We start from the raw sequence: 19,524 nt of genomic DNA, 5'->3' as shown, positions 1-19,524 counted from the left end.
GTGACTTAAAAAATATATTTTCCAGAGAAATCTGAGGAGTGGCCAAACCAGTTCCTCAGAGACTAAGGGCAAGCTGAGGCCTCAGCCAGGTGTGAACAAGGCTGCTGGGTCATTACCTGCTAAGTGGCCATTCTTTGGCGGGGAAGGGGATGGTGAAAATCTGCATTTTAGCAAAGAAACAGCTTGGAGTTCTCTTCCCCACAGCCAGCCTGCCTGTCGCCATGCTCCTAGCTGGAAATGCTTCTCAAAGGGGGGACAGAACTATACAAAGAAGGGGAAGACACCCCAAAATACCCATCTGTCTCTTCTTCCCTGCCCTTCACCTTCTCTGCACCTGAACACTCAAAGGAGGCAGCCATTGGACTCTGCGGGAGGGGTTCTGACCTAAAGAGTTTGGTAGTAAAACTGCTGAAAGCATGTGGTGAGAAACTGCTTGAATCTGATAGTTTAAGTTAGCCATTAGTAAACATTTTATCTTGCAAACATTTCTGACTCTTATGCCTCATTACTTGCACTCACTTCAAATCTCTCTCTTTGTAGCTAATAAACTCGATTTACTGTTTTATCTAATTCAGTGTGTTCAAGTGGAAGTATCTGGGTAACTCCATTTGGGGTAACAAGTTGTGTGCATATTATTGCCTCAAAGGAATAACAGACTCGATCTATTTGCACTGTCCAGGAGAGGGCTGGGCAGTACAGGACATATGTTTCTGGGGGGGAATCTAGGACTGGGAGTGTATTGGGTTCACCTTGTGGACTCTTTAGGGCTGGTGAGAGCCAAAGTGTGGCTGGCTGACTGGGAGTGACTTGCATGCTGGAGGCTGTTTGTGAGCAATCCAGACTGGAGGCTACAGCAGCAAGGCATGGTCAAGGGCACCCCAGGTTATGGAGCAGGGGTGACACAGCTACTCACCGGCAGGGCCGGTGCAACCACTTAGGCAAACTAGATGGCTGCCTAGGGCGCCTAGTGGTTGAGGGCGCCTAAAAGCCCGCTCAGGCGAGGAGGTGGAATGGAGGTGAGCTGGGGCGGGGGGGAGGGGGCATGCGGGGAGGGCCACCCGCAGTAACAGGGGGGGCGCACAGGGGAACCGCTCCCCGCCCCAGATCACCTCCACTCTGCCTCCTCTGCTGAGCACACAGCCCCCGCTCTAAGTCTCCTCCAATCGGCGCCGCAAGCCTGGGAGGGGAGAATTAGAGCAGCACTGGTGTGCTCAGTGGAGGAGAGCTGGGGCGGGCTCCCCAGGCGGGGTTAGCTGCCGTGGAGGGGGGTGGGGTTAGCTTCCGCGGTGGGGGGGGCCTCCCCAGGCCGGGTTAGCTGCCATGGGGGGGGGGGTTGGGCGGGGAGGGGGGGGGGCACAAGGTGGAAGTTTCGCCTAGGGCGTGAAACTTCCTTGCACCGGCCCTGCTCACTGGTCTGGATTGTACCCTGGTATGTCACACCTGTCCAATCCATTTCTGACCCAAGCAAGCAAGCAATGGAGTAACTGAGTCTCAGGGCCCAGGAGAGGGAAACTTTTTTGGTTATGCACTAGCACAGCATCATGATGAATGGTTACTCCAATCGGGAGGTGGGTTCAAATGCCATCACTTTAAATTACAGGGCACAAGTTCTAATCATCCATCATTACTCTTTAATTACACGGTAACTACAAAGCTATTACACTCAAAACCCTTTCTAACTGCATTCTAATCACAGGTGCCTCTTGATATTTGGTAATGATCACACTTAAACCGAGTCCAAAAACAATTTCCCTGTAATTTGCACTGTGGTGTAGGAGACCGAGCGAAAACCATGCTGGCTTTGTTGTTGCAGGGCTAGTTACCCTCTAATTATCCTCCAGCTTCTCCTGTATGAGGGATCTGATTAAGCAGTAAATAGTTACCTGGCAAGGAAAGAGCTCTCCTGAGAGACGTGTGTCCTGCAATTTCAAGGGAGGCCATTGGGAAATGTGTTTGGTTAGCAATATAAAATAAGCCCCAATCCTGCAGCCTTGGCTCCAGTAAAAAGTCCCATTGAATGGGTCATGTATGAGCTGCAGGATCAGGCCTAACATCTGCTTCCTGGGTGTTCATCCTCAGCTCAGTCACATCTGTTTAGCTCCCTGCCAGGAACAGGTTAGTTACTCCTGTGTGCACTGCAGAGCCAGTAACAGTTGGGGAAAGGCAGAGAGCTGAATCCTATGCTCTGATTCCAGGATAGCGTCAGGGCTGATGTACAAAGCTGGGAGAACATCGCTTGATTTCCAGATACTGGGGCTGAGCCGGCAGGGCTGGCGGGCACAGAAAAACCCCTCTTGCTTCCACTTGTAAGCTGAGCAACGATGATGTGGGAGCCAAGTCTGAAGAATGAATGTGGCCCGCTGAGATGGTATCTTTACAATCCCTTATTTATTCATTAGGGAGGGAGTTCAGTGAGGGGTGAATAGCACTTGGTGGAGACAGGCAGTGTGGATGCAAGCTTCCCTTGTGTGATGCTGCCAAGCCCACTTCATCCTCATCTCCAGCACCCATGGTATTCCTATTCTCCGTCACCACCATGCATGCACTGCCCCTGCTTTCCCAGCCTGGTGCCCCCAGGGGATGTGCCGGTGCACCTTGATCCTGACCTGCAGCACCTGGGCTATTCTGATCCTGTGCCTCACGTCACAATCTTGTGCTCCATAGGGAACAAAAATTTGATCATGGGCTCTTCAGTCTAGCAGACAAAGGTATCACAAGATCCAGTAGCTGGAAGCTGAATCTAAACAAACTCAGCCTGGACATGCCGTGCAAATGTTAAACAGTGAGGGGCATTCACCACTGGAACAATTCACCGAGGGTCGTGGTGGATTTGCCATCACTGGCGATTTTTAATCCAGATTGGCTGTTTTTCTAAAAGATCTGCTCTAATTCACACAGGAATCAATTCAGGGAAGTCCTATGGCCTGTGTTATAGAGGGGGGAAGACTAGATGATACCAGTGGTCTCTACCAACACACCACACTCCTGACTTGCAGCATCTGAGCTAGTGCAGTCCTGTGCTCTCCTCTAGTGCCACCAGCGACCTTCAAACCTGCCCTTCAGCTCCCACACTAGGCTACCACAATGTCTGCAAATGCACGTCATGCTTGGCCTGCTATTACAGTCCTGCGCTTTCGTTTACTTCGGCCAGTGGTCTTCACTTCGCTTCAGGCCTGAAAGCTGGCCAATATACTTCCTCTCTGCGCCATAAGGAAACATCCCCTTTCCATTCCAGTCCAGTGTACACCCCTTGAGCAGAGACTGCCAACTGTATGCTGGGTTCATAACCACGCAGGGCAAATGCTCCTTCATATTGACTCAAGAGTTGAACCTAGGTCTCTTAAGATGAAAAGGCAGTTGCACTGATCTAATGCATCAGCCAGCCACGTACAGTATCACTTTTCTTTCCGGACCGAAACTCAGTGCAGAACAACTGCAGCTGGGAAATGCTTCTAATATCACGTTGCAGAGGGGTATCATAACTGTCACAGAACACAAGGCTTGTGGTTGTAGAGTGAAATGGAGATGCAGATAAAAAAATTTTTTTTAAAATTGCTTTCCCTCTGCACCTCTATCTGCAGTAAAACGTCCAAGGGAAGGCAATCAGTGAAGCGTTGATGGAGTTTCTCTATAGAGATGAACTGCAGCAAGTGTCTGCACTGATTCTGTAATTGGTGTGGATTGCATTTTGGATCTGGAGCAGAACTGATTCCAGGGCCCAAAACTGGAGTGCCAAGCCACTATTATAATACATACCCGCCCCCACACATTGTTATAATACATAGTCCCCACATGTGCATGCACGCTAATATAATGCAACTCGGAAACAAAATAGGAATCTTCTCCTTCACTTACCTGCCACCTCTTTAACCTTCGCCTGTGGGCCATATCCTCTGCTGATGTAAATAGATGTAGCCCCACTGAAGTCAATGGAGCTGCAGATCTGACCCAGATCTGCCTTTGTTGCTATGCTCAACAGCATCCCAAACAGCGAAGTAAGGTGGTCTTTCCCTTGTGAGGGGTGGAAGAAACAGTTGCAGAGCTAGGAGTCCGAGCAGGAAGAAAACCTTTCAAATCTCCATAAAGAGAAAAATGAGTTAGAGAAACTGGCTGTGCAGTTTTTCATTCATTAATTTATTGCTGCTTGAAACATGCCACACAGGCAGCAGATCCACGGAGATGGGCATTAAAAGAAGCATTGTCAGCTTCCCTGTACAGCGCCTCATATTAGAACTGAAGGGCCCTTCTCTCAGGGGGAGAGGGGAATTTGGTCTCCACAGCCCATGGCCTTTCAGCTAAGAGCCAAGATCCTCTTTGCCTGAGACCCACCAAAATCATTTCACGTTGGTCACCAAAGAGCTCTCAGCTGGCAACCACTACAGCGATGACTTGCTGAGGCCAGGCTCCAATAGCAATGTGGGGTGTGTAAGACTGTAGAGCCAGTCACTAACCCCCTGTGCTGGCCAGTCCTCCCTCTCACATTTCAAACACAGCTGAGACATTCTCCCCTCCTTTCCGCCAGAAAGCTGCCGTTCCCTGAGACTCTCTTCTACTCTCGGACTTCTTGCTGCGGGCTGGGTTCCATGTGGATGGATCTTCTCTTCCTCCCTTCACGCTGGCCCTGCTCTTCTGTAGGGTGTAGGGGCTGGTAGTGTGTCCATGTCTATACCCCACTGTAGCTGTGTCCCCGCCAGCATCCTGCCATGAGAACGGGGATGGGCCCCAATGAAAATCCCAGACCTGAACACTCCCAACTTCGACAGAGAAAGTTAGATACAGTTTTAGACACTGTGCCTCAGAGCCATCTCTAAATAAGACTCCGTCCTGCTATGCAGCACCTTCTAGCCAATGCACATTACCCGTGTTAACTGATTAGCCTCACAACCCCACACTGGGGGAGAAATCCCCATTTTACTGCAGGGGAAACTGAGGCACGGAGAAACCATGGACCGGAGTGTGTGATTTATACAACATCCATCAGGAGATGCACGGCTGCACCATCCAAGAGTGGGAGACCACCCTGGAGCGCACAGCGTTCAGGCTGCACTATCCCTTTGAGTGGGCCAACCTGCTCTCCCTTGCGCCGGTTGGGATTGAGAGGAGGCAGCAGGGCCATGGCCTTCAGAAAGGTTTGTTTCCCTGGGGATGCTAGGAGGGAACGGCCTCTGTTCTTTCCCCTCACCCAAGCCCAGGGACTTTGTGCCTGGCTCTCGCATGGGGGCACATGGTTTCTTCCTCACACTGGCTGGGCACAATCCAGCCCTCCGGGCTTTGCCCAAGGTCACAGAGTGAGTGAGTGACTAAGGTGGGTTTAGACCTCCCCCCTCCTAGCTCTCCCCATTAGGCCAAGCTGTGCTCTAAGTGAAGACTTTAACATCCAGACTCCTGACAATACCCTGGCGCAATTCTGCTCTCTGCCCCACCTGTGTAACCACCCCGGCAGGTGAAAATGGGGCCAGCTATTTTTATACCCTGGCTAGAGGAAATGCATTTGGATGGACCCAATAGGGTCCTGATGTGTTTAATCCAGAAATATAAAGAGAGAGATTAGAGACAATTTGCAGGGTTTTTTCCCCTCTCTCAGCTCATCAGCGATATGGGATTTTGAGAGACATCCGCTGGAAGATTAAAGGGACGCTGGTGAGGCTGCCAGGGCATCGTGACTCCTAATCCAATTGTAAATATCAATGTAGTTCTTTGTCTAGCAAAGGTTTCTTCCCAAATAAAAAATGAATTGTGATGCCAGCAGCACAATACATATAAGCCACCCTACAATAACAAAGCAGTGTGTGAAGCCCAGGAGTTACTGCAATCAATGGGAGTTAGGCACCTAAATACCTCTGTGTATGAGTGGGCCACCTGTAAAATGGAGATAATGATCCTTCCTTTTGCCCACCCTTTATTTGGATTCAAAGTTCTTCGGGCCAGGGGCTGTCTCTTGCCGGGGTTTGCACAGCACCATGTGGCCCTGATTGTGGTTGGAGCTTCTAGGCTAATATTTTTTAAAAGGTCTCAGCTTTGGCTAAGGATGTCGATAGCCCTCAGGATCAGGCTCTCCAAGCAGACAGGAACATCATGTTTTTGGTAGCGTTGCTAGAATGTGATTTATTGACCAGAACAAGCTGAATTGATAGAACTCGTTCATTTCTAAAATGTAGCTTAGGCACTACGGTCACTTCTAGTGGCATGGAGTGTGCAAGGACTCAAGGGGCATTCCTTCCACAGCCCAGTAATCCCTCCCTGTGTGCTGGTAATACATTTGCATGGACCATGACTTAAATTGACCCACATCATGGGTGGGGGACTCCACTATTAAGTCTATGCAGGGCAGCTGAAAGAGATGAATGCAGCAGGTAATGTGATGCAATCCCGCTCCTGGAGTAGGAACTCTGGAGATGACACATTTTGACAGATTTTTAGTACAAAAGAATCTCTAGTCTACTGAGCTATGAAATAAACAGAAAACCCCATCAAATACATTCTTGTCTATTCTAGGCTATGTCTATTCTTGGAGCTGGGTGTGCGATTCCCCACTCATGGAGACATGCTCATGCTAGCTCAATGAGGGCTAGCACACTCAAAATAGCAGGGTACCCAGGGTAGTGGTGGCACAGGCTAGCCATGCTGAAGACAAACTCCCCCAGATCCTGTGGGCATGTATTTGGGGCCACTAGCCCATGCCGCCACGAGCCACTGCCTGTGCTCCCACGGTTACACTACTGTTTTTAGTGAGATAGCGCAAGTATGTCAACTCGAACTAAGGATCAGGGCCGGCTCCAGGCACCAGCCTTCCAAGCAGGTGCTTGGGGCGGCAATCTGCAAGGGGCGGCAGTCCGTGTGTTTTTGCCCCCAAGCAGTGCGCCGAATTGCCGCTGCGGACGGCGGGGGCAGTCCGTGTGCTGTTAGGACTGCACGCGCGTTTCCGCGGCAGCGGCAATTTGGCGGCAGCTTCTATGTTCAGCTGCCTGTGGCGGCAATTCAGCGGCAGCTTCTGTCTTCTGGCTGAAGACAGAAGCTGCCTCCAAATTGCTGCCGGCCGCCGCGGAAACGCGCGTGCCGCCCTAACGGCACACGGACTGCCCCTGCCGGCCGCGGCGGCAATTCGGCGCACTGCTTAGGGCGGCAAAAACAGTAGAGCCGGCCCTGCTAAGGATCACCCCCACCCCACCCCCAGCTCCAAGTGTAAATGTAGTCTAAAAAAAGTGAAACCCTCCTGGGCTAGCAAAGCAAGCTGGGAAGCATATCATCCCTTCTCTTTTCTGTCTGTCCTAACACCTGGCTTACTCCTGAGGTGGGACAACAGACCAGCTGGCACCTTAGGAGGGGTTACGACTGACTTTGAGAAGCCGTGATGGCTTTGGTGGGAAGGAGAGTGGAGTGGGAGGAAATTGACTTGGCTGTTTATCAGAAGGAGAAGATTGACAGGGATTACTATAGGAACAAGGAATTATCAGGTAGGATAACCAATCAATCAGTGAAACCAGACTGGAAATTCCTTCAGAGCCATGTGCAGTGAACTCTGTTTAAAGGGACTGCCTAAGGGACTAGTGAAAATCACTTGCTGAGTAGAGAAGGTCAAAGACAACTGTACCAGAAGCCATGTGGATGTGTTTAATTGGTCACTTAAGACAGGGAGGCTGGAGGTGAAGGGCATCTCTCGTTCTCTCTCTCTCACTGAAAGTCAAGGGCATAAAATGCAACTGTAAAATTTGCACATATCCTGTGTGCCCACACTCCTGTATTAGCATATTCAGACAGGCATTTCTGTGGGCCAGTGGGGTAACTGTACACCCAGGTGGCTAGTCAGAACTACACCCAGGTGGCAAGATTCAGAAAAACCCAAAGTTGAATCTGAAGCTTCCTTTCAGCCTGTTCTAGAGCATGGGGCCAGATGTGAAATGTGAATCTGAGCCCAGATTTGAATCCCAAACCCCTCAGTGCAGGAATCTCTGTATCTGATGTTTGGGTTCAGCCCAATACCGAGATAGGGGCCAGCTGTGAAATTTGGCTCCAGCTTTTGACACTTGCATCAAGATTTTGAGTTTGGATCTGGGTCTTTGGATCAGATCCATCTAATGTCATCAGCCCTCTGTTTGCTGGGACAAGGCACTGATGGGGGACTTCAGAGATCTGGTTTCAAGTCCTTGTTCTACCACAATCTCCTTGAGCAAGTCACTGAGGGTGAAATTTTCATGGGTGCTCAGCGTTGGCCTAACTCTGTTCCTACTGAAGTCAGTGGCGATGCTCCCATTGCCATGGATGGGAGTAGAGTCAGGCCAATGCTGAGTGCTTTTGAAAATCCCAGGCTTAATCCCTCAATGCTCCATCTATAAAATGGTGGTAATAACCCCTTCCGATCTCATGGAGGTGGGAGTTACTAGTAGAATCCAGGTTAATGATGGAAGTGCTCAGATGCTATCATGACAGAGACCATATAAGTACAGATTTCTGAGTACAGATGCCATTGGTGAAGCAGTGACTACAAGTGTCTGTGTGGCCAGGGCCGTCCTTAGCCATAGGCAGAACAGGCAGCCGCCTAGGGCACCACGCTACCTGGGGGCACCGCTCTACCCGGAGCCCGGACTGACGGGAAGCAGTGGAGCATGTAAGAGCAGGGCTGCTGGGTCCTAGAGAGAGCCGAATGCAGCACAGTCTGAGGGAGGGGATTGGCTGCTGGGGTCTCTGGGAAGGGTAGGGGTACGGGTGGGGGAAGGAACTCACCTGTGAGTGTGACTTTCCCCCAGCGTGAGGTGAGGCAGGCTCGGCGGCTCTGGCACCAGTATCCTTTGTTGTCCCCCATAACGTCCATTCTTCTCCCCCCCCCAAGGAGCACCCCTCTCTCTCTCTTCCCCCTCCCCTCCGGCAGGGCTGGGTTGGGTGAGGTGCTGGGGGGCGGGGGAAGGAATGAAAGTGGAAGTAACTCACTTCCTCAGCAGCCAGCCAGGATTGGAATCGTCACACACGGCTGGGCTGGGGATAGGGTGACCAGATAGCATGTGCGAAAAATCAGGACGGGGGTTGGGGTAGGATGAGCAGATGTCCCACTTTTATAGGGACAGTCCCAATTTTTGGGTCTTTTTCTTATATAGGCTCCTATTACCCCCACCCCCACCCCCTGTCCTGATTTTTCACACTTGCTGTTTGGTCACCCTAGGTGGGAGTAATTGGTGCCTATATAAGACAAAGCCCCAAATATCGGGACTGGCCCTATAAAATCAGGACATCTGGTCGCCCTAGCTGGGGAGCGCGTCTGTCCCCTGGGCTGGCAACGATCCATCTCATCCGGGGGGAGCTGCACAGGGCAGGATGAACTGCTGTGGCTCCATGGGTGCCCCGTCCCTGAGATCAGATGCTGTGCTAACTTCACCGTGGTCCATTGGGCTGGCGATGGTGCCCATTGGTGTGTGATCGGACCTGAGGGTTTTCTGCTGCTGTTGCTACTATGCACCCCAAGAGGTGGATTTCGGGGTCCTGCAGTTTTCCACCTATCTCCTCCTCTACTGCAGCTGTTGGACCAGCAGGCTGGGCGGTGAGCCAAGCATGAAAGCAGTATTGTGTTGCCATTTAGATTGTCATTTAACAACTTTGTTTGCCAAAAATGCTTGCTAACAATCCTGAATTCAATTTCAATATTTTTTAAAAAAAAATCAATATCTTAGCCAAAAACAGAAAATTAAGTTGTTGACAATTATTTGTGACAAGTTTGGTATGGGGCAGGGAGTGGGCCAGTTTTCATCAGAGAAACAAAAAATGTTGACTGACTTTCCTATAGCCCTGTTACTGCTAAATAGAGCCCTCCAACAACTGTAATATGCTCATCTCCTTACTAGTGTATAGAGCAGGGGTCGGCAACCTACGGCATACGTGCCAAAGGTGGCATGTGAGCTGATTTTTGATGGCACGCAGCGGTGGGCTGAGTGGCTCAGCCCACCTCTGCTCTGGGGTTCCGGCTGCTGCCCCATAGCTCAAGGTCACAGTGCAAGAACCTAGAGAGCCTCCTGAAGCATGGTGATAGTTTTGATTTAAATGGACTTGAACTGAACGAAGATTTGAGTACACTGTCACCAATGTTGCCACATGCAAAATCAGTGATGGACATTGTACAGTTTATTCATACCACCAAACTTGTTGACATGTATCCTAATGTATACATTGCCACTCGTATTCTACTGACAATTCCTGTAACAGTAGCATCAGGAGAACAGAGTTTCTCAAAACTAAAGCTCATTAAAAACTATCTCCGCTCTACAATGAGTCAGGAACACTTGACTGATCTTGCTATTTTTGCAATCGAACAAGACATCACTTTGTCTTTGTCATACAATGACATTATTACTGATTTTGCAGCCAAAAAAGCCAGAAAGATTGCTTTTAATTAAAAACAAATCCTTGTTTCAATACCTCTTCATATAAATTTCCAATAAAATGTTGACAAATTTAAAAAATTATATTATTTGCATCATTCTGTCAAATCAGAATTTTTTCTATAGTGCTACTTCTTTAGTGCTAGTCCATCAGCATTACAGTGTGCTTAATTAAGTTAAACTGGGTTTAATAATGTGCATGTGGCAAGTTTTCCAATACTGTAAGCTTATGTTTGTGTTGTTAAGAGCAAGTCAGGCACAGGGGCACCAGTTTAATAATCCCGCCTAGGGCACCATAAATCCTAAGGACGGCCCTGTGTGTGGCTCTGGCTAACTTCTCCGAGAGCCCCAGGTGAATGTGAAGGCAGATTGTAGCCATCAAAGCTGGCCAGCTCCAACCATGCCTCAAATCCCTAGAAGCTATGAGAGTGAGGCAGAAAACTCTGCCTGTTTGCAAGTGGGAATGAGGGGCCTGCACCAGATGTTTGAATGTTCGTCTGCCTCAGCTCCTCCTCAGGGAAGAGAAGGGCTTTCACTGCAGCTGGCTAGTGTCTTTGCTAGAGCCAGAGCCTCTCCCTCGCCGGGAAGTGAGTGGGGAAGGACACAGCTCTCACAGCTGCCCTGATTCTCCCGTCTGCTGTGGAGAAAGATAACAAGTGATGTGAATCCAATATTTGCTCTCAGTAGGAGTGAGAGATAATCAGCAGAGATGCACTGCTCCAGAGCACAGCCTGCTTGCTGTCAAGTCACAGAGAGGAGAGTGCTAGCTAATCCCTCCTTAATCTCTCCGGTTCAAATAAAAAAGTTCCTCTCCCGTTTCAGCTCTTGCACTGCCTGCCAGGAGTCCCTTTGCCAGTGTCGTGGCCTGGGTTAGCCACAGCAGTATATTTCTGGAATCTCTCCTCTTCCTGGTGGTGGAGGGCATTTCTGTGTCTCATGACAGAGCTCTTGAAGGCCAATCAGCCAGTTAACTCGCTTGACTGGCTGCAGCCCCCTCCTCCGATTCTCTATCATGAACCGAGGGTGCCTTGCCTTGCTTTCCGTTTACTGGAAGAACCTTGCGTGATAGCAGCAGGAACTACCATGATACACCGTGAGAGAGGAGCTTCAGGGTTGGTCCCTGGGCTGAACAAACAGTGGGCACTCCAGTTGGAGAGAGGGTTCACAGCAGCAGTGCTGGGCGTGACACTCACCTCGTAAACCCAAGGGGTAATGGTTAGATTGTAAGCTCCTTGGGGCAGAGGCTGTCTTTTTGTTCTGTTTGTACAGTGCCTAGCACAAGGGGGTCCTACTACTGCCATACACATAAATAATAATTTTCTCTATTAAGTAGAAGCATCCATTTGCATCAGAATAATAAAGCCTATTCCCAGTAGTCTAAGGTGGAGGTTTTCAAAACTTCCTAAGGGAATTAGGTGCCCAACTCCCATTGGAGTTAAGCTCCTTTGAGAATCCCAGCCAGGAATCTGTAGCTATCTCTAGTTACATTCTGGGGAGGGACGTGCTAAAAGATATGTCTAGCCTCAGTTACCCTCTGCCAAGAGCTCACTGGGCCATGGGACTCTCTCAACCAACAGAAGGGATCCAGGAGGGACCCTTCCTTTCCCTTTCCAATGTCATTAGATGCTGTAGAGATGCCCATGTGAGCTCAGAACTCCCCCTTGTGGAATCACAGAAGATGGAGGGAAAGGACCTAGGAAGTCACCCGCTCCATCTTCTGCCAGCGCAGGATTCTGCCCTGCAGTTTGCTCTCTGGTCTTTTAAATGTCCCAAGCAACTGGGCTTCCATCACTTCCCCATGGAGATTACATGGCTGAATATATTTCACCATATCAGGGAGGTTTCCCTCCTATTCAACCTGTTTTTTCTAGCATTCCCTTCTCCTACGCGCTGTTCCTTGGTGTACCAGCCGTTCAGACAGTTGTACACTGTTAACACGCCCTCCAGCCCGCCATCATTTTTGCTTCTCACCAGCTCCCTCTGGTTTGTCCATATCTTCCTGATAATATGGTGACTGCAGTATTCAAGGATTGAATTGGTGCCTACAGAAGTGGCGCTTGGGTCTGAGACAGCCTGTGGCCAATGGGCTGTGTATTTTTATTGCACCCATCGCTATAATATCCAAGTGCCTCATAGAGTCCCTTCTGGCGGAGCAGAGAGAGGCCTCTGAAATCAATATAAAAGGGATCCTTCACTGAGGCTGCCAGACACAGATGAGAGTGGGTCAGTTGTGACTCGCAGCACAGCATGTTCCAAACCCCGCATTGGCTGGAATCAGTGTTTGCATCATCCCTGTCCAGGTGCTGATTGATTCAGGAACTAATGTCAATTTGCTGGATGAAGAAGCTTGGGCTTCATGTCACACTCAAGGAGAATGTACAGAGTCTGTCTGTATCCAGGAGCTGAAATAAAGACTCATCTATGGATTTGCTACAACGGAGTCTTTTCTCTTCCCTGCTACAATGGGCTCTTTTGCCCCGGAGGAACACACTTGACTGTCTCAGATCCAGGACCTCTTTGCCCCGGGATCTGAGTGAGAGTCAGTGAAAGGGGACTGTAGCCATTTTGTAACCCTAACCCCGTCATATGACAGAGGCCATGAAATCAAGATCCCAGCATTCCTGTCTGACCTTTATCACACCTTCCTCCTTCCCTCCCCGTCTATTGACCAGCTAGGAAGGTAACAGTGCAAAACTATTCTGGGTCACATGAGTCTGACCCAGCCAACTGTTGTGTGTGTGTGTGTGTGTGTGTGTGTGTATGTGTATGTGTGTGTGTAAACAGCACATAATATGGGTGGGGGTCTGCATGTAGAATACACACACACACACACACACACACATATATATACACACTTTCTGATTGTCTCATCTTGGTTAAATTACTGCACAGTTCTAGCCACTAGTTTAAATTGTGTTGTCGCTTTCTGGCTTCAGCTTGTGTCTTGGGAGCTGTTCCATTATCTCCCAGTGAAATCCGTTCTATAGCTCTGATATAATCAACCAAGTACTGTGTGTTCTTCTGATCTTGGAGATATGGCACATGTACAGGCAAGAACTATCTCTTAGCTGAACCTTCTCACTCTTATCACTCTCCTGACAGATAGGGACACAGGGACGGAAACCAAAGACAGGAGAAGGCATTCATTTTAGGAGACTGCATTTCTCCTTTCTAGCCACAGTGTTTCCGTCTTATTCCATACGGTGCTCAGCTGGGCACCAGTTCCAGAGGGGCAGGAGAACAGCTCTGCTAAAGCAGCCAAGGCTATGGGAGAGCTCTGTCCCCCCTGCCGGGAGATCTGTTTGTGCATCCTTCGCTTTCCATGTGCACACTCCACTTTGCCCATGGGCAGTCAAACCAGTAGCAAGCCCTGCAGTGGGGTGTAGATTGAGTCTTGCTGGTACAGGACGCCATATTTGGGTGAATACAGAGTTTGTTCCTCAGTTCCCATTGCCTGTGTCCTGAAGCCACAGGGCCCAGTGTCACCCCCCTGCCTGACATCCTCAGGACCAAGGCCAGTTCCAAACCCTGTAACAGGCTCCGGAAGGCTAGCAGAGCCATCGTCTCCAGAGCGAGGGAGCCCAGTGGAACTAATCTCCAAAAAGGCAGATTGCATGTAATGACAAAGCAGGATTTCCCCTCCCGTGTGAATCACTGGCACCCACACTCCAACGCTAGCGGACGCAACACATGGGAACAATACTTAAGTAGCACACAACAAAGATTAACAGATCAAACCTCCCAATGCCTGGGTGAGCTTTATCAGCCCCATTTTACAGATGGGAAAACTGAGGCAGCGAGGCTGAGTGCCTTGCCCATGGCCACAGAGGGAGTTAGTGTCAAGAGATGGCATTAGAGCTAAAGAGTTCCTGGCTCCCAGGCCTGCATGAAAGCCACTAGCTCGTGCTACCTTCCTTCAGAGAGTACTGCAATGCAAGTGGGAACTTCTGCAGCAGGCAAAATGTGTCACATCTCATACGCAAAGGAACACAGGGCTTGACGCTCTTCTCACACCTGAGTAACATCAGTGGAGTTACTCCTGATTGACACAGGCATGGGAGAAGTGTCAAACCCACTGTGCTCATGCGTGAAGTACACACTGGGCACATACCACACAGGCCTTTCACTGGCATGCATTCACAGCAGGGCATAGCTGATAAGTGGGTGTTATTAGGTGGTTTCCTCAACCGGGATGGGGGGTTCAACTGTGTCAGAGCCTAGTTTTCCCCCAGGGCTCCTCTCTGAAATGTGAATGCTTCCCTGGTGATGCCCAGCCATTTCCATAGTCTGTATCCAGGAGGCTTTAGGCCGAGAGATGAGTCATCAGGGATTGCCAAATGCAGGTGTGAGAAGCTGCCACATGGCTCCACACCTGTCAATCCACCTAAAAGATATAGGAACTTCTCCTGCAGACATGGCATTTCTCCCCCAGCCAACAGAATCTGTACTGAGACACCTTTTTCCAGACAGCCCCCCCACAGTTGGAGACCTGTTCGCTCTGGGCCAGTGTCAGACCAAAGGCTGTGAAAATCCTGCTTCAGAGCATGGGAGGTAGGTGGAGAAACTCCACATTACATCATAGATAATCAGCAGCGCAGCACAGATCGGGCCAAAGATCTCAAGGGAGGATACGGTGCTGCCAATGCTGTTGCTGCTTAGACATTCATAGATGTTTACCGGCCTGAAAGGGCACATGTTGCTTCTATTATAGTTAATAGGACTTGCTCACACACAGCCTGGATGCCAAAGACCCTTTAATAATCCTTAACCTAACTGCCGCTGTCATTTGGGTAAATTATCCAATCACCCTATGCAACGTCTCAGGATTCAAACATTAAAATCTTCCTGCCTTCTGCCAGGGGCCTGATTCTGTTACTATGGCAACTTTTAGCAATGCTCTGCTGAGCCCTTTACTACCTGAGGAGAAACATATGCCATTGGGATATTGGGAGGTTTTTTATTTTTAATTTCAGGTGACTATTAATCCCGCTGAAAATAAGTGACTGTAACAGGTTGACTGTGTTTTGCTAGCAGATGTTGAACCATCTGGGTAAGGGTTAAACGGCTTCTGCTGACTCATTGAGGCAGGTGACTCATAACCCGACTTGGTATAAAAGAGGTGGGGATGGCTCAGTGAGGGAGAGAGGATTGAGAGTGTGGGCTGAGCAGTCCTGAGGGAGGAACCTTAGAAGCAGCCAAGCCTGAGGAGTGAGTCTGAGCTGATCTTTATCTTTGTTAATTGAGCCACTCAGGTTGGGTTTGAACTCTTTCAAATTGTGCGGGGTATATGTTGGGTACCGTGCCTGCTTGCCATGGGGAGCATGGGGGAGTGTTGTGCCAAACTGACACATACACACATCTCGGATATACCCACTCCTGGCCTGCAGCACCCTCTGCTGTTCCTAGGGAAAGCTTGTAGCTCACCTCCTGTGGAACCCCATCTTTCTCAGGGCCATGAGCCAGCTAGAGACAAATGCTATCTTCTTTGACCCCAGTTCCTTGTGCCATCTGTGCTACAGAAAATCCCCATCTGGTCCTTTCCAAACATTGAAACAAACTGTTTCTGGGGTGAACAGAATCAGCGTCAGGGAAACAGACGAAGCAACAGACACACTAGTAGGGAAGAGCACAGGTCATCCAGTGCCAGGAAGGGAGCCGTGGTACACAAATTAAGTCCAAACCTGCACCAGGGCAGTCCCTCCCGAGCTCTGTTGTGCAGCTTTATGGAGGGTAATTTCTGGGGGAAATTGAGAGTCCAGTAAAAGAAATTCAGCGCTGGTGTCAGCGCAGGCACTCAGCCACCAGTGTGAAATATCCCACCGCTCGCTGATGTCAGCTGGGGACAGTTTATGCCACCAGGAAGACGCTATTTGTTCTCTATTGTGAGGGACAGCAATGGGCTGGAATGCTATGTACTAATCAAGGAACCCACCCACCCACACAGGGCATCCCCAATCACCCTCTAGGTTATGGAGCATGAGCCGCAGCTGCTGGTTTTATTTCCCGGGAAGGGACTGAACGTCCCTATCTCCCCTGTCCCTTCCCAGGCTTTCTCTCTCTCCCTCCCCACCCCAGGTTCCCTACTCTTTCTTTTTATTTCTCTCGCTCCCTCTCTTTCATTGTTATTGTGAAGAAATTCATGCTAACAAAGCAGGGAACTTCCTTTGAGCTCTGCACACAAGCCAAGGGAGGCTAAGTATAGTAACAGGCACAAACTCACCAGTTACTTGGTAATGCATTTTAACCCCCTTTGCTGATCCTTGTCCACCTTCCTTCCTGTGCTGCCTTCAGTCCTCAGCATTCTGCTGAAATCAATGGAACGCTAAACAGCAAAGCTGGTGAATTCCACCTAGATGTACCTGGGGCATCTGGGAGCAAGGCAGGTGAGATCCACCTCGGTGTACCCAGGGCATTCAGAAGCAGGACAGATGCACTCCACCTTGGATAGAACTGGGATGATCAGCAGCAATCCAATGCTTAATACGCCCAGCTGTGGATTGCTTCTATTTATCCATGAAGTTATTAAGTCCCCTTCTATCTTTAATAAGAAAATGTTCACAAGTCCTACGTGTTAGCCTTATGGTTCAAAGTTCATGAATTGTAGATATGCAGGATCACAAGCTGTGCATTGAAAGGAAAACCCCAGGGAGATCTCCCTACCTTCAGCTAACTGAACATTTTGGCCAACTTGTACAAATGTGGCCTCTGATTTTGTGGTGCCTCGATATCAGGGTACCCAACATGCTACACACTGGGTCTGATTGTCAAAGGTGCTGAGCATGTGCAGCTCCTGGTGCAGTGGGAACTCAGCACTTGTGAAAATCAGGGTCCTGGCTATCTCATAGTCAGAGTCTCTCTCTGAAAACATGGGTCTCCGTGTTTATTTAGGTGGGGCGCTGGAGGAATCACTGGAGTTTTCCTTTAAATAGACAGCTTTGATCACGGGGTTTTCCTTCCCCTCTCCAGAACAAGCATATCCATATTTCACAGAATAGTTTAAAGAACTCTGTCTGTATAGCACAGGTTCTGTGGGCATTGCTGTGCGATCGATCCCTTCTTCTAATGACTCCTCCCGTCCTTGCACTGGTGCTATTTAGCGAGTTACAAAAGGTGGTTAAGCGGAATAGCTTTATATCTCTCTCTATCTGCAGTTTCCATTAGGTTCCTGTCTTTACCTGTGTCTCTAATACCCCTGATTCCTCTGCTCACCCATTTTGCTTAACTTCCACATTGGGAGCCTTGCATGTACAGTATTACAGGGTGTATCTGCTGTATCAATCTTTCATCTTTGCCTGCTCACTGTGCCCAGATCCAATGTGAATCCAGAGGAAGGATCCTTTCATTTCCTTTTAACCATCCTCGGCTAAATATACAGCAATGTGCAAGGGCTGCAGTTGGAATAATCCCTCTTTCCTGAGCCTGATGACTCTGTTCAGGTGTCTGAAAGATTGGAAAGGACCTAACAAGGAGGCAGGATCACTCCTGGGACATAGACATAGGTCTGGGACCGGGGCTGCCTTCATTTTGTGTGGATGTATTCATGTGCGACAGACCCAGCCTGTCGCCTCTTCCTGTTCATTTACTTATTTTGTTACTAAGCCCCCTGAGAGGTCTGGTACCGGATTGCTCTGATGCTGCCACAGATCAAAGATAGTTCTGGCAATGGACTCAGGTTACATAAACTAGATCAAATCTACATTGGCTGTCCACAGCCTCCATAGGTCAGCCATTCCCCCTGTTATTTCAAACCTGGCCTCTCATAGCCAGCCCTCACAAAGCGTCTCAGTGCTGATCTTCATGAACCCCTGCTTCTCTGTTGCTGAGGGTTTCCTCAGCAGATGCTTTGTGATATGGTCGCTGTAGATGGCCCCCAGACTCAAGGGTGAGACCATGCTGGCTTTGGAGTGATCACCACTAGGAGTCACCAGGCATCATAGAAAACTCCCCACTGAGCTCAGTAAGAATTGAACTAAGTGGCATGTGGTTGAGAAAAGGAGTTGTGAAATGCCAGAGAACTCTAGCTCCTGCACTGTCTCATAGACATTAAAGCTAGAAGGGTCCATCGTGGTCAACTAGTCTGACCTCCTGCACATCGCAGGCCACAGAACCCCATCCACCCACTCATGTAATAGACCCTATCCTCTGGCTGAGTTACTGAAGTCCTCAAACCATGGTTTAAAGACTTCAAGTTACAGAGAATCCACCATTTACTCTAGTTCAAACCAGCAAGTGACCCCTGCCCCATGCTGCGGAGGAAGGCAAAAAATACCCCAGATCTCTGCTGATCTGACCCGGGGGAAAATTCCTTCCCAACCCCAAATCTGGCAATCGGTTAGACTCTGAGCATGTGGGCAAGATCCACCAGCCAGACACCTGGCAAAGAATTTGCTGTAGTAACTCAGAGCCCTCCCCATCCAGTGTCCCATTTCTGGCCATCGGAGATGCTTGCTACTGGCAATTGCAGATGGGCCAGATGCAATTGTAGGCAGTCTCATCATGCCATCCCCTCCATAAACTTATCAAGCTCAGTCTTGAAGCCAGTTGGGTTTTTCTCCTCCCCTCTCTCTTCTTGGAAGGCTGTTCCAGATCGTCACTCCTCTGATGGGTAGAAACCATCATCTAATTTCAAGCCTAAATGTGTTGATGGCCAGTTTATATCCATTTGTTCTTGTGCCAACATTGGCCCTTGAATAACCCCTCTCCCTCCCTGGTGTTTATCCCTCTGATGTATTTGTAGAGAGCAAACATATCTCCCCTCACCCTTCGTTCGGTTAGGCTAAACAAGCCAAGCTCCTTAAGGGTACATCTCTCATTAGCCCAAGTCAGCTGACCTGGATGTTTAATTGCTGTTAGATGTACCCTGAGTGTCCTCCTCCTGCCCAGCAAGCTATCCAGAGAAAACACACTCAGCCAGATTGGAAACATTACATCATCAGACAAATTCTCACTGGCTGATCATACCCTTTATTATTAGCAGTACAGTAGCATCCTGAGGTCCCAGCTAAGATCAGGGCCCAATGGTGTTAGGCCCTGGACATGCACCCAGTGAGAGAGAATCCCTACTCCAAAGAGATTACAATTTAAATAGACAAGTCACAGGGTAGGAGGGGAAACTGAGGCACAGAGCCGTGAGGTGACTTGCATCACACAGCAGGTCAGG

Source organism: Terrapene carolina, unplaced genomic scaffold, assembly GCF_002925995.2.
Source record: "Terrapene carolina triunguis isolate 2854851 unplaced genomic scaffold, T_m_triunguis-2.0 Scaffold210, whole genome shotgun sequence".
NCBI classification, from domain to species: Eukaryota; Metazoa; Chordata; order Testudines; family Emydidae; genus Terrapene; species Terrapene triunguis.
Note: the sequence above shows the minus strand (reverse complement) of the source record.